General features: G+C 45.8%; 1 pseudogene; it reads left to right on the top strand.

Moving 5' to 3' along the window:
• The first annotated feature begins 10,643 nt into the window (after window positions 1–10,643).
• Window positions 10,644–13,788, top strand: LOC129144350 (NADH-ubiquinone oxidoreductase chain 1-like; annotated as a pseudogene).
• The last annotated feature ends 440 nt before the right edge of the window (window positions 13,789–14,228 follow it).

Raw genomic sequence — 14,228 nt, 5'->3', positions numbered from 1 at the left:
CCCGCAATAAATCTATCTGGTTTTACCAGTCTGGTTTGGTTGACTAGTCTATGCAGGCAGGGAACCATTTTAGCAGAGTTTTTTACTTTTCTGCCCCTTCATGGCAAGACAAAACAACTTTTATGCCAGACAGAAATATTTTTATATTTTTTCTGTGAACTCAAGATTTTGACCTGTTTGATCTTAGGGCCTAACTTTTATAAACAATTTCTACTACTTTTTCTTTTGTAATGTCATTCCTTCAGTTAACTGTTCCATTACTCTAAGCAATTGTTAGTCAGGCAAACCTAAATTTACATTTCCAAAAGGTGTCTTGGTTGTTGTTGGTTGCCATGGAGGTGTGGTAATTTGTAAAGTCAGTAATTTGAAAGCCCGTTAAGACTTTTTTAAAACCTTGTCTGGCATGTCATAAGCAATGAATTTTATCTCAACATCTGCAGAAGAGTCAGCAAATGCAAAGTAGGAAGAAAAAAATATGTATATATATAGAGAGAGAGAGAGAAAAGTTAAAAGACTCTACAAGTTAACTCTGTAGCTGTAGCCTGAAGGAAAAATGAGCTTGGGGAGTTCAAAAGATCCCCATTGCTGGAGCGGTAGCTCACGCCTGTAATCTCAGCACTTTGGGAGGCCAAGGCAGGCAGATCACAAGGTCAGGAGTTCGAGACCAGACTGGCCAACATGGTGAAACTCCGTCTCTACTAAAAATAGAAAAATGAGCTGGGCATGATGGCATGCGCCTGTAATCCCAGCTACTCAGGAGGCAGAGGCAGGCAAATCACTTGAATCCAGGGGGCAGAGGTTGCAGTGAGCCAAGATTGCGGCACTGCACTCCAGCCTGGGCAATACAGCGAGACTCCATCTCAAAAAAAAAGAAAAAATGGTCCCCATGATGACCAGTGATGTAAACACACGCACCGGGAAATGCTTGTAACCATTTGGAGTCCCGGAAAGCTCGGTGGCCTTAGTATTTGAGAATTCCATTTCATTTCTTCAAGAGCCAAGAAAAGCCCATAGATCCTGTGGAGCAGTGTCAGGAGCTTGGGTCAGTGTCTTAGATGGCGGCAACTGCTGAGTGGCTTCTAGTTAGCCATCCCACACCCACCATGAAGAATGTTTGTGTTTGCTCTGGGGAGATTTTTTAGAAACAATCAAGGGGAAAAAGAGCCAAATTATTTACAGATGCACAAAACTAAACCAAAATGAGCCAACATCAGAGCACTCACAAAATTCTAACCAGACACTCCGATCCAACAAAACATTATGTTGGGCAGAAAGAGTCCAAAGTCAATCCACCCGAGAAGACAAGAGACTCGGAGGCAGAAGGTAAAATCCACAGGAAGCATGGCACTCAAACCAGAGGGGCACTGGCCTTTATACCCAAGAGAACTTGCCAAGAAGGCAAAAAGTCCCCCATTATCCCAGAAGGGGTGTGAGCTCTTTTATTTCAGGTGGTCTTATAACCCAACCAAATCCCAGACAGAGTAAAAAAGCTTCTACCGAAATGAGGGCGGCTCAGCCTGAGAGAGGACTCACCTAGGCAGAAGAGGTGATGGAATCCCCGTGGAAACAGAGAGCTCAACGGGGTCCAGTGAGAACTGCACACAGGTCCAAGAACTGCCCATCCTTCCAATCGTGATGTTTCTTCAGCTCCTGCACTGAGCACCATCTTTGTCAGCCTAAAGAACAAACAGAGACAGGCTCTCTAAAAGAAAATGACGTTGATTTGGGAATAGGCATTGCAACGAGAATAAGTCTGCTATAGTAAACTATGTGCATATTCAGGGAGGTAAAGGAAGATGGAGGTTTTTAAAGGAAAAATGAGGATGGAGGTCACATCATTGTTTTGAGATAATTATTCTTAGCTACAAGAATCAATAATAACAAGGGTGGTGCCAGTCCCGGGTTGGACAGGCAGTTGCTGGGCAGATGTCTGTACTTTTGTGTAAGGTCGAGATGCTCTTGTATGAAGCCGTGGGTTTTGCAGAGTCTTTTGTGACAGTTCCTATTGTCAGGCATTCATATATAAGAACCCTCCCTTTACAGCCTTTCCTGGCTCTATTTTTCAGGGTTTTAACGTAAGTGACTCCATTTTGATTCTGACAACTTTCACAGGGGAACTGCTTCTGAAGACACAACTTAGTGAGCACGTCACTTCCACGTGTCATCTCTGACCCTTGTCTGTTTAAATCTAAGCAGAACGTCGTGGGTGATTGGGAGAGACCCTGGGAGTGGATCCAGCTCTGGACTGTCACATCAGAGAAGCCCAAGAGTAAACCTTGTCCAAAGAAGGAGGGACCAGGGTGGCCTGGGCCTCCCTTGCTACACCCCAGGGATTCTGCAGAAAAATCGCAGGCCATAAACACCCCCAAAACATGCAAGAATCACCAACATGCCACTCAACCCACGTGGAAAATCACCAACACACCACTCAACCCATGTGGAAAATCACCAACACGCCACTCAACCCTCGTAGAAAATCACCAACACACCACTCATCCCACGTGGAATTCATTTTCCTGAGACAGAGTGGTTCATGGGGACAGAGGACACACACTGGCCCTGCCGAAGCTTTATTTTTAAGTCAGTGAATCTTAACGTTCACCTGAAGAAAACTTTACATTTACTTCATTAAAGCAGTTAAGCTTTTCCAAAATGAGGATCTTTTTCTTAGCACACATTTCCTCCGCCAAGGCGAATATTTTGTAAGTGCACCACACTCTGCCCCCCTGTTCTTCTTCCTCCCAGGCTGTAATGCAAACGTCCAGCAATCTCACCTGCTCACATTCATTGCTCAGTGTTGAAATGTGATAAAGCAAAGTGTGATTGTAACCACAGGAGTAATGTGGACCGGTGTCCTGAGAGCCAAGCTACAAAAGGCTACATCAACCTGGGGTGTGGGGAACTCTGCATGGAGAAGCGACGTCTGTGCCAGACTTGGCTCTGGGAAGTCTCCGCTGGAACACCTTGCTCTGTAATGTAACGGGCAATGCCCCACGTGGATTCAGTTTCCCATTTCAGTCCTTGTCCTGTGCCGTATGCCTCAGTGGGTGACACAGCCACGCGCTAGCAGTGCAGGCTAAAGCCTGAGCATCAGCCTTGATGAGTGACTCAGGAAGTCCCTCATTTAATGACTGTATTCAGGAAGTCCCCCGCTTAATGACTGTATTCAGGAAGTCCCCCGCTTAATGACTGTATTCAGGAAGTCCCCCGCTTAATGACTGTATTCAGGAAGTCCCCCGCTTAATGACTGTATTCAGGAAGTCCCCCGCTTAATGACTGTATTCAGGAAGTCCCCCGCTTAATGACTGTATTCAGGAAGTCCCCCGCTTAATGACTGTATTCAGGAAGTCCCCCGCTTAATGACTGTATTCAGGAAGTCCCCCGCTTAATGACTGTATTCAGGAAGTCCCCCGCTTAATGACTATTCAGGAAGTCCCCCGCTTAATGACTGTATTCAGGAAGTCCCCCGCTTAATGACTGTATTCAGGAAGTCCCCCGCTTAATGACTGTATTCAGGAAGTCCCCCGCTTAATGACTATTCAGGAAGTCCCCCGCTTAATGACTGTATTCAGGAAGTCCCCCGCTTAATGACTGTATTCAGGAAGTCCCCCGCTTAATGACTGTATTCAGGAAGTCCCCCGCTTAATGACTATTCAGGAAGTCCCCCGCTTAATGACTGTATTCAGGAAGTCCCCCGCTTAATGACTGTATTCAGGAAGTCCCCCGCTTAATGACTGTATTCAGGAAGTCCCCCGCTTAATGACTGTATTCAGGAAGTCCCCCGCTTAATGACTATTCAGGAAGTCCCCCGCTTAATGACTGTATTCAGGAAGTCCCCCGCTTAATGACTGTATTCAGGAAGTCCCCCGCTTAATGACTGTATTCAGGAAGTCCCCCGCTTAATGACTGTATTCAGGAAGTCCCCCGCTTAATGACTGTATTCAGGAAGTCCCCCGCTTAATGACTGTATTCAGGAAGTCCCCCGCTTAATGACTGTATTCAGGAAGTCCCCCGCTTAATGACTGTATTCAGGAAGTCCCCCGCTTAATGACTGTATTCAGGAAGTCCCCCGCTTAATGACTGTATTCAGGAAGTCCCCCGCTTAATGACTGTATTCAGGAAGTCCCCCGCTTAATGACTGTATTCAGGAAGTCCCCCGCTTAATGACTGTATTCAGGAAGTCCCCCGCTTAATGACTGTATTCAGGAAGTCCCCCGCTTAATGACTGTATTCAGGAAGTCCCCCGCTTAATGACTGTATTCAGGAAGTCCCCCGCTTAATGACTGTATTCAGGAAGTCCCCCGCTTAATGACTGTATTCAGGAAGTCCCCCGCTTAATGACTATTCAGGAAGTCCCCCGCTTAATGACTGTATTCAGGAAGTCCCCCGCTTAATGACTGTATTCAGGAAGTCCCCCGCTTAATGACTGTATTCAGGAAGTCCCCCGCTTAATGACTGTATTCAGGAAGTCCCCCGCTTAATGACTGTATTCAGGAAGTCCCCCGCTTAATGACTGTATTCAGGAAGTCCCCCGCTTAATGACTGTATTCAGGAAGTCCCTTGCTTAATGACTGTATTCAGGAAGTCCCCCGCTTAATGACTGTATTCAGGAAGTCCCCCGCTTAATGACTGTATTCAGGAAGTCCCCCGCTTAATGACTGTATTCAGGAAGTCCCCCGCTTAATGACTGTATTCAGGAAGTCCCCCGCTTAATGACTGTATTCAGGAAGTCCCCCGCTTAATGACTGTATTCAGGAAGTCCCCCGCTTAATGACTGTATTCAGGAAGTCCCCCGCTTAATGACTGTATTCAGGAAGTCCCCCGCTTAATGACTGTATTCAGGAAGTCCCCCGCTTAATGACTGTATTCAGGAAGTCCCCCGCTTAATGACTGTATTCAGGAAGTCCCCCGCTTAATGACTGTATTCAGGAAGTCCCCCGCTTAATGACTGTATTCAGGAAGTCCCCCGCTTAATGACTGTATTCAGGAAGTCCCCCGCTTAATGACTGTATTCAGGAAGTCCCCCGCTTAATGACTGTATTCAGGAAGTCCCCCGCTTAATGACTGTATTCAGGAAGTCCCCCGCTTAATGACTGTATTCAGGAAGTCCCCCGCTTAATGACTGTATTCAGGAAGTCCCCCGCTTAATGACTGTATTCAGGAAGTCCCCCGCTTAATGACTGTATTCAGGAAGTCCCCCGCTTAATGACTATTCAGGAAGTCCCCCGCTTAATGACTGTATTCAGGAAGTCCCCCGCTTAATGACTGTATTCAGGAAGTCCCCCGCTTAATGACTGTATTCAGGAAGTCCCCCGCTTAATGACTGTATTCAGGAAGTCCCCCGCTTAATGACTGTATTCAGGAAGTCCCCCGCTTAATGACTGTATTCAGGAAGTCCCCTGCTTAATGACTGTATTCAGGAAGTCCCTTGCTTAATGACTGTATTCAGGAAGTCCCCCGCTTAATGACTGTATTCAGGAAGTCCCCCGCTTAATGACTATTCAGGAAGTCCCCCGCTTAATGACTGTATTCAGGAAGTCCCCCGCTTAATGACTGTATTCAGGAAGTCCCCCGCTTAATGACTGTATTCAGGAAGTCCCCTGCTTAATGACTATTCAGGAAGTCCCCCGCTTAATGACTGTATTCAGGAAGTCCCCCGCTTAATGACTGTATTCAGGAAGTCCCCCGCTTAATGACTGTATTCAGGAAGTCCCCCGCTTAATGACTGTATTCAGGAAGTCCCCCGATTAATGACTGTATTCAGGAAGTCCCCCACTTAATGACTGTATTCAGGAAGTCCCTCGCTTAATGACTGTATTCAGCGCTTTCTATGAGCAACCCTTATACAAGCTTTGCAGATACAAAAGCTAAGAATGTCGACAAAATCATCATCTTTGTGGAGCTTACATTTTCTCACCCCCATGACTCATCGATCCCCACGTCCTCTGGACTTCACTTCCTAGCCCTCCGTCAAATCTGCCCCCACTCTCCAGCTCCAGGGCCACGCTGCAGCCACCGCAGCAGCTCCCCAGGCCTCAAGGTCCCAGCTGAACCCTCTCAAATCCATTTCCCATGTTGTAGGAAGAGTAAACTTTCTGTACAGAGGCTTGTTCATGTCCCCCAATGCCTTCTCAATGAAAATCAGCCCTTCAGTGAACCCCCCTGGGTCCCCTGAGGCTGGTCTCCTGCCTACAGCTCTGGTGGCACGTCCTGCCCCTGGCTGTCCCGCCCCTTGCTGCTGGCTGCTTCACTGGCCTCATCTCTGTTCCTCAGATGCTCTGTCCCTTCCCACCCCAGGATGACCCAGCCCAGCCCATCCTCCTGCACCCCCGCATAGCAACCTCCTATCCCTCGCACACAGCCCCTGTCACCCCTGGAGGGAGGCTGCCCCTGTTACTCACCCTCTATGTACTGAGCTTTGACAATTTGTCTAGAATGTCTCCTCCCATTAGACTGCACAACCACAGCAGCCAGGACATCACCATTGCTTCCCTGGGGCTCAGCCTCGGGTTCCCTGGAAGAGCTCCATTAATATGTGGGTTATCGTTCTGTTCCTACAATTGTTGGACTGATCATCACCCCCCTCGTCGCTGCCTTTAGAAGCCGTGCAAGAGAGAATGGATACGCTAATGTGACTCCATCTGGGACCTGAATGGCCCATCTGACAGGTGGAGGCTGGGTGGAATGTCCCTGGAAATGCTTTCTAACTCGCTTCCAGAGCACTCACCCCTGGCACACTCACCTCCCCTGCACCTGCCCCCAGCGCACCACATGTATCTCATCCTGACTCTGATTCCCGCTGGCTCAGCTACTCTATGACCCTCTGTCCTGGGATATCCTAGCTGAGTTTAAGGAGAAAGGTCTCTGTGAGGTGGCCTCTCCCTTCCTCTCCACAAGGCTGGACAATTCATTTGGCTGTTTTATTAAAATGGTGATATGGTTTGGCTCTGTGTCCCCACCCAAATCTCATCTTGAATTGTAATCACCATGTGTCAAGGGAGGGGCCTGGGGGTGGTGATTGGATCATATGGGCGGTTTTTCCCTTTCTTTTCTCATGATAGTGAGGGAGTTCTCACGAGATCTGGTTGTTTCATAAGTGTCTGGCATTTCTCCTGCACACTCTTTCTCCTGCCACATTGTGAAGAGGTGCTTTCTGCCGTGATTGTAAGTTTCCTGAGGCCTCCCCAGCCATTCAGAACTGTGAGTCTTGTGTTTATAAATTACCCAGTCTCAGGTAGTATCTTTATAGCAGTGGCAGAAGGGACTAAAACAAATAGTTTTATCAGTTGCTTTCACATTATGGAGACACAACCTTGGGATGAGTCAAGGCAAAGACTCCGTTGAGTAAAAAGCCACTTTACGTCCTCATGCAGATTTGCCTGCAGGTTGAGGTCACAGGCAGTGGCGCTCTGGGCCTCTGGCTTCACCTGTGCAGCATGGGGAATGGGGCCATGTGCCTCACGTTGGGATTTACAAAGACATAATCCTAAGAAGGCCACCCAGCTAGGACAGATGCCTGTGCGGGGCACTGAAGCCTGCTTCTCTGAGTTTGCCAGGGCTGTCCTCACACAAGATCGTGCACCGGGTGACTTAAACCATAGAGAGCCATTGCCTCACAGTCCTGGCCGCTGGAAATCTCAGATCAGGGTGTCGGCAGGGTTGGCCCCTTCTGAGCCTAGATGGAGAATCTGTTCCAGGCCTCTCTCCTTGATGTGTAGACGGCATCTTCTCCTGTGTCTCTTCCTTGCGTGTGTCCAAATATCCCCTTTTTATCAGGGCAGCAGTTGTACTGGGTTAGGGTCTACCCTAATGACCTCACTGTCACTTGATTACTTCTGTAGAGAGACCCTGTTTCAAATAAGGTCACATTTGGAGATACTTGGGGTTAGAACTGCAACATATGAATTTTGGGGACACAGTTCAACCCATCACAAGGTTGGCATAATAACAGTAATAATACCCCAATGCAAGAGGGCCTGGATTTCAGTTCTGAGCTCAGTACCTCTGTCTCAGTTTCTCCTATATAAAATAGGCCTAAATATATCTATTATATGCGATTGGAAAGACAGATTCATAAATGTTGCAAAAATGTTCTGAGCTGTTTGAAGCCCTGTACAGCCGTACAATTCACAGCATACCTGGCTGCCTTGTGTGGTCCCATTGGCAGTCCTGGGTCTGTCCTGGACTTGGAATACAGAAGACACACAGCCACCATGAGCCACAGACTCTGGTTGAAGTAAGACCCCTGCCCACAGCCACCCAGGCTGAGTGGGTGCCAGCGTCCAAACAGGGCTCTCCAATCACAGAGCCCTTGCATGGCAGAGGGTCTGCCGAAGCCCCTGTGTGGTGGATGGTCTGCCGTGTTTCTTCACTTCTGCTTTTTTAATGAGAATTGAATCAAAATGAAAGGAAATTAATTGCGTGGTTGAGGCAACAAACCATCAACAATCTTCAGCAGACTTTAGTTGTTGATTTATTTTTAGATAATTATTGACATGGGGACAGATAAAAAGACACATTTATCATAAGGAGCCAACATTAGGAGCAACACCAAACTCAGGCAAAATGATCACAATATAGTGACAGAGGTGGCTCTTAGAGCACTTTGGTTTCTGTGTGCGCTTCATCCCATGTGCCACACCACGCCACACACTGAGCCCTCCATGTGGTGACCGCACGCTGTGGAGATTCGTGCACCCCACCCAGGGAGTGGGCAGGAAAGTCAAGCATGAGGTCAGTTCTTGGGTCCAGGAGGATGACGAGGCCCAGCCCTCCTCACCGGAGCGGCAGGAGGAGTTTCAACATACGATGCCAGCGAGAAAACATCCCTCATAAAATAAAAATGACATAACAGAATGATGTGGTCCTGGTGGCTGAAGGGAGTGACTCTCTTTCCAAACACTCTTCCATGCTCTCGGGAAACATTAGTCATGGCCCATCATCTCCTGCCATCCACCCTTTAATTAAATTTGCTCTGCTGATGGCCTCGTTAGCAAATATGACAGCAGGTTAAAAGAGGGAAAATAATTATTAGAGAGTCAGTGCTTTCACAGTAACCCAAATAAAAGCTTATATTTGGCAGAGAAGCTTTCACCAAATAGACAAGATCCACCTGACCACAGGAAGAGACGCATGATGTTGTTTCTCCTCCCTGGGGTCTGAAAAAATAAGACCAAATCCACAAAATGCCAAATCCTATTTAGTATTCCAAAAACAAAGGTGCCTAATTGCTACCTCCTCTGTCAAAACATACTCTGCTCTTAGTTTTCCAAGCTGTATTGTCACACATGTCATTTCAAACTCTGGAAATCCTCTATGACATGCACCAAATGGACCTACCCGCCTTCAGGTAAATCGATGTTCATTCAGCTAATATTTCTGTGTAGCTTCTATGTGCCAGGCTCTGGGCTAGACTCTAGAAACACCATGTCGAGAAGACAACACAGTCCCAGACCTCAGGGTGATACTTGAGTTGCAAACGTCTCGTCTTTAACAAGGGAGCTGGGAGTGTAGTGCTGAAGATTCAAAACCTGATTTCCACCCCCAGCTCTGCTGCATTCCAGCTCTGCAGCTGTGGGCAAGATTCAGTCTCACTGCCTCAGCTTCTTGGTCTGTAAAATGGGGATAATAGTCCCTGCCTCATAGAGGTACTAAGGGAATGAATGCGCTCAGACATATGAGGCACTTGGAATGATGCCTGATGCTTGCCAAGTCATGAATAAATATCAGTTATTCATCATCATCATCATCGTCGTCGTCATCATCAGTGTTAGCCTTCCAGCATCGTAACTCTTTTCACAATATTCAATGGAGTCCTGGCAGCAAAGAAAATCTAGAAAGAAAAGCTGTACTAATATGGCTGAATGGAAATAATTTCAACTCTTCATTTTAAAAAGCCAAGTGCTTTTTTAAAAAATCAGGCTTTATTTACCTATCAAATGATTTGTAATCGAATTTGATTACTCATTTTTCCCATGAATGAGATAAACAATGCTTACTTAGAAAGCAATCTTAAAATTATTTTTTAAAAATCTGAATTTCATCAAATAACCCTGGAAGTAACTCTCAAAATGAAATAAATTTCCAGAAACATTTTACCATCCATGCAGAACTAAAGAAAGTATTCTTTCAATTATGCCAATTTACGTGTGATAAGTAAATGGCAAGAAACTCTGTGAAAATGTGCAATGCTTTTCTGACGTCTGCATAAAACGTGATGGAGGGGCTCTTGAAGTAAATAAATCAGTTTCTAGTTCCCCTAAGTGATAACGACAAGAGGCAGACAACCCTAGAATTAAGAACTTTGAATCACTGACCCCTGAAGAATTCACTGATACCTGAAGAATTCACAGAGCCTAGCCCATTTAGCATGTTAGTCTCCAAAGCCCCGACGTGACCTATCCGAGGTCAGGGCAGCAGCCAGCGGACCTCCCTGGGCTTTTTGGAGTTTTGCAGACAGTCCTGCAGGTCTTTCTAAAGCTCAAAGTTATCCTACATTCCTCTGTGAGGGGACTGAGTCCAGTCGCAGTCTCAAAGTTTACAATTGTTTGTTTTGATCATATTTCTGGTGCTTACATGAAATTAATTTAAAAAGTACCGGAAAGTAACCCACAAATTTAGGTTTCCAATTACAGTTGTAGATATTAACAGCCTAATATCTACAATCAACCAACAAGCCATTATTACCCCCGCTGTTAACCCAACACAGGCATGCCCACAAGGAAAGGTTAAAAAAAGTAAAAGGAACTCGGCAAATCTTACCCCGCCTGTTTACCAAAAACATCACCTCTAGCATTACCAGTATTAGAGGCACCGCCTGCCCGGTGACATATGTTTAACGGCCGCGGTACCCTAACCGTGCAAAGGTAGCATAATCACTTGTTCCTTAAATAGGGACTTGTATGAATGGCTCCACGAGGGTTTAGCTGTCTCTTACTTTCAACCAGTGAAATTGACCTACCCGTGAAGAGGCGGGCATAACATAACAAGACGAGAAGACCCTATGGAGCTTTAATTCATTAATGCAAACAATACTTAACAAACCTACAGGTCCTAAACTATTAAACCTGCATTAAAAATTTCGGTTGGGGCGACCTCGGAGCACAACCCAACCTCCGAGCAATACATGCTAAGACCTCACCAGTCAAAGCGAATTACTACATCCAATTGATCCAATGACTTGACCAACGGAACAAGTTACCCTAGGGATAACAGCGCAATCCTATTCCAGAGTCCATATCAACAATAGGGTTTACGACCTCGATGTTGGATCAGGACATCCCGATGGTGCAGCCGCTATTAAAGGTTCGTTTGTTCAACGATTAAAGTCCTACGTGATCTGAGTTCAGACCGGAGTAATCCAGGTCGGTTTCTATCTGTTCTAAATTTCTCCCTGTACGAAAGGACAAGAGAAATAAGGCCTACTTCACAAAGCGCCTTCCCCAATAAATGATATTATCTCAATTTAACGCCATGCCAACACCCACTCAAGAACAGAGTTTGTTAAGATGGCAGAGCCCGGTAATTGCATAAAACTTAAAACTTTACAATCAGAGGTTCAATTCCTCTTCTTGACAACACACCCATGACCAACCTCCTACTCCTCATTGTACCCATCCTAATCGCAATAGCATTCCTAATGCTAACCGAACGAAAAATTCTAGGCTACATACAACTACGCAAAGGTCCCAACATTGTAGGTCCTTACGGGCTATTACAGCCCTTCGCTGATGCCATAAAACTCTTCACTAAAGAACCCTTAAAACCCTCCACTTCAACCATTACCCTCTACATCACCGCCCCAACCCTAGCCCTCACCATTGCCCTCTTACTATGAACCCCCCTCCCCATACCCAACCCCCTAGTCAATCTTAACTTAGGCCTCCTATTTATTCTAGCCACCTCCAGCCTAGCCGTTTACTCAATCCTCTGATCAGGGTGAGCATCAAACTTGAACTACGCCTTAATCGGTGCATTACGAGCAGTAGCCCAAACAATCTCGTACGAAGTCACTCTAGCCATTATCCTACTGTCAACGCTACTAATAAGTGGCTCCTTCAATCTCTCTACCCTTGTCACAACACAAGAGCACCTCTGACTAATCCTGCCAACATGACCCCTGGCCATAATATGATTTATCTCTACACTAGCAGAGACCAACCGGACTCCCTTCGACCTTACTGAAGGAGAATCTGAACTAGTCTCAGGCTTTAATATCGAGTATGCCGCAGGCCCCTTTGCCCTATTTTTCATAGCCGAATACATAAACATTATTATAATAAATACCCTCACTGCTACAATCTTCCTAGGAACAACATACAATACGCACTCCCCTGAACTCTACACGACATATTTTGTCACCAAAGCTCTACTTCTAACCTCCCTGTTCCTATGAATTCGAACAGCATATCCCCGATTTCGCTACGACCAACTCATACACCTCCTATGAAAAAACTTCCTACCACTCACCCTAGCATCACTCATGTGATATATCTCCATACCCACTACAATCTCCAGCATCCCCCCTCAAACCTAAGAAATATGTCTGATAAAAGAATTACTTTGATAGAGTAAATAATAGGAGTTCAAATCCCCTTATTTCTAGGACTATAAGAATCGAACTCATCCCTGAGAATCCAAAATTCTCCGTGCCACCTATCACACCCCATCCTAAAGTAAGGTCAGCTAAATAAGCTATCGGGCCCATACCCCGAAAATGTTGGTTATACCCTTCCCGTACTAATTAATCCCCTAGCCCAACCCATCATCTACTCTACCATCTTTACAGGCACGCTCATTACAGCGCTAAGCTCACACTGATTTTTCACCTGAGTAGGCCTAGAAATAAATATACTAGCTTTTATCCCAATCCTAACCAAAAAAATAAGCCCCCGCTCCACAGAAGCCGCCATCAAATACTTTCTCACACAAGCAACTGCGTCCATAATTCTCCTGATAGCTATCCTCTCCAACAGCATACTCTCCGGACAATGAACCATAACCAATACTACCAATCAATACTCATCATTAATAATTATAATAGCAATGGCAATAAAACTAGGAATAGCCCCCTTTCACTTTTGAGTTCCAGAAGTCACCCAAGGCACCCCCCTAATATCCGGCCTACTCCTCCTCACATGACAAAAACTAGCCCCTATTTCAATTATATACCAAATCTCCTCATCACTGAACGTAAACCTTCTCCTCACCCTTTCAATCTTGTCCATTATAGCAGGCAGCTGAGGCGGACTAAACCAAACCCAACTACGCAAAATCCTAGCATACTCCTCAATCACCCACATAGGCTGAATAATAGCAGTCCTACCATATAACCCTAACATAACCATTCTTAATTTAACTATTTACATCATCCTAACTACTACCGCATTTCTGCTACTCAACTTAAACTCCAGCACCACAACCCTACTACTATCTCGCACCTGAAACAAGCTAACATGATTAACTCCTCTAATTCCATCCACCCTCCTCTCCCTAGGAGGCCTACCCCCACTAACCGGCTTCTTACCCAAATGAGTTATCATCGAAGAATTCACAAAAAATAATAGCCTCATCATCCCCACCATCATAGCCATCATCACTCTCCTCAACCTCTATTTCTACCTACGCCTAATCTACTCCACCTCAATTACACTACTTCCTATATCTAATAACGTAAAAATAAAATGACAATTCGAACATACAAAACCCACCCCCTTCCTCCCTACACTCATCACCCTTACCACACTGCTTCTACCCATCTCCCCTTTCATACTAATAATCTTATAGAAATTTAGGTTAAGCACAGACCAAGAGCCTTCAAAGCCCTCAGTAAGTTACAATACTTAATTTCTGCAACAACTAAGGACTGCAAAACCCCACTCTGCATCAACTGAACGCAAATCAGCCACTTTAATTAAGCTAAGCCCTTACTAGATTAATGGGACTTAAACCCACAAACATTTAGTTAACAGCTAAACACCCTAATCAACTGGCTTCAATCTACTTCTCCCGCCGCAAGAAAAAAAGGCGGGAGAAGCCCCGGCAGGTTTGAAGCTGCTTCTTCGAATTTGCAATTCAATATGAAAACCACCTCAGAGCTGGTAAAAAGAGGCTTAACCCCTGTCTTTAGATTTACAGTCCAATGCTTCACTCAGCCATTTTACCCCACCCTACTGATGTTCGCCGACCGCTGACTATTCTCTACAAACCACAAAGATATTGGAACACTA

Source organism: Pan troglodytes, chromosome 5 (genome assembly GCF_028858775.2).
Source record: "Pan troglodytes isolate AG18354 chromosome 5, NHGRI_mPanTro3-v2.0_pri, whole genome shotgun sequence".
In the NCBI taxonomy this organism is placed as follows: domain Eukaryota; kingdom Metazoa; phylum Chordata; class Mammalia; order Primates; family Hominidae; genus Pan; species Pan troglodytes.
This window is presented reverse-complemented; position numbering and strand designations above follow the sequence as displayed.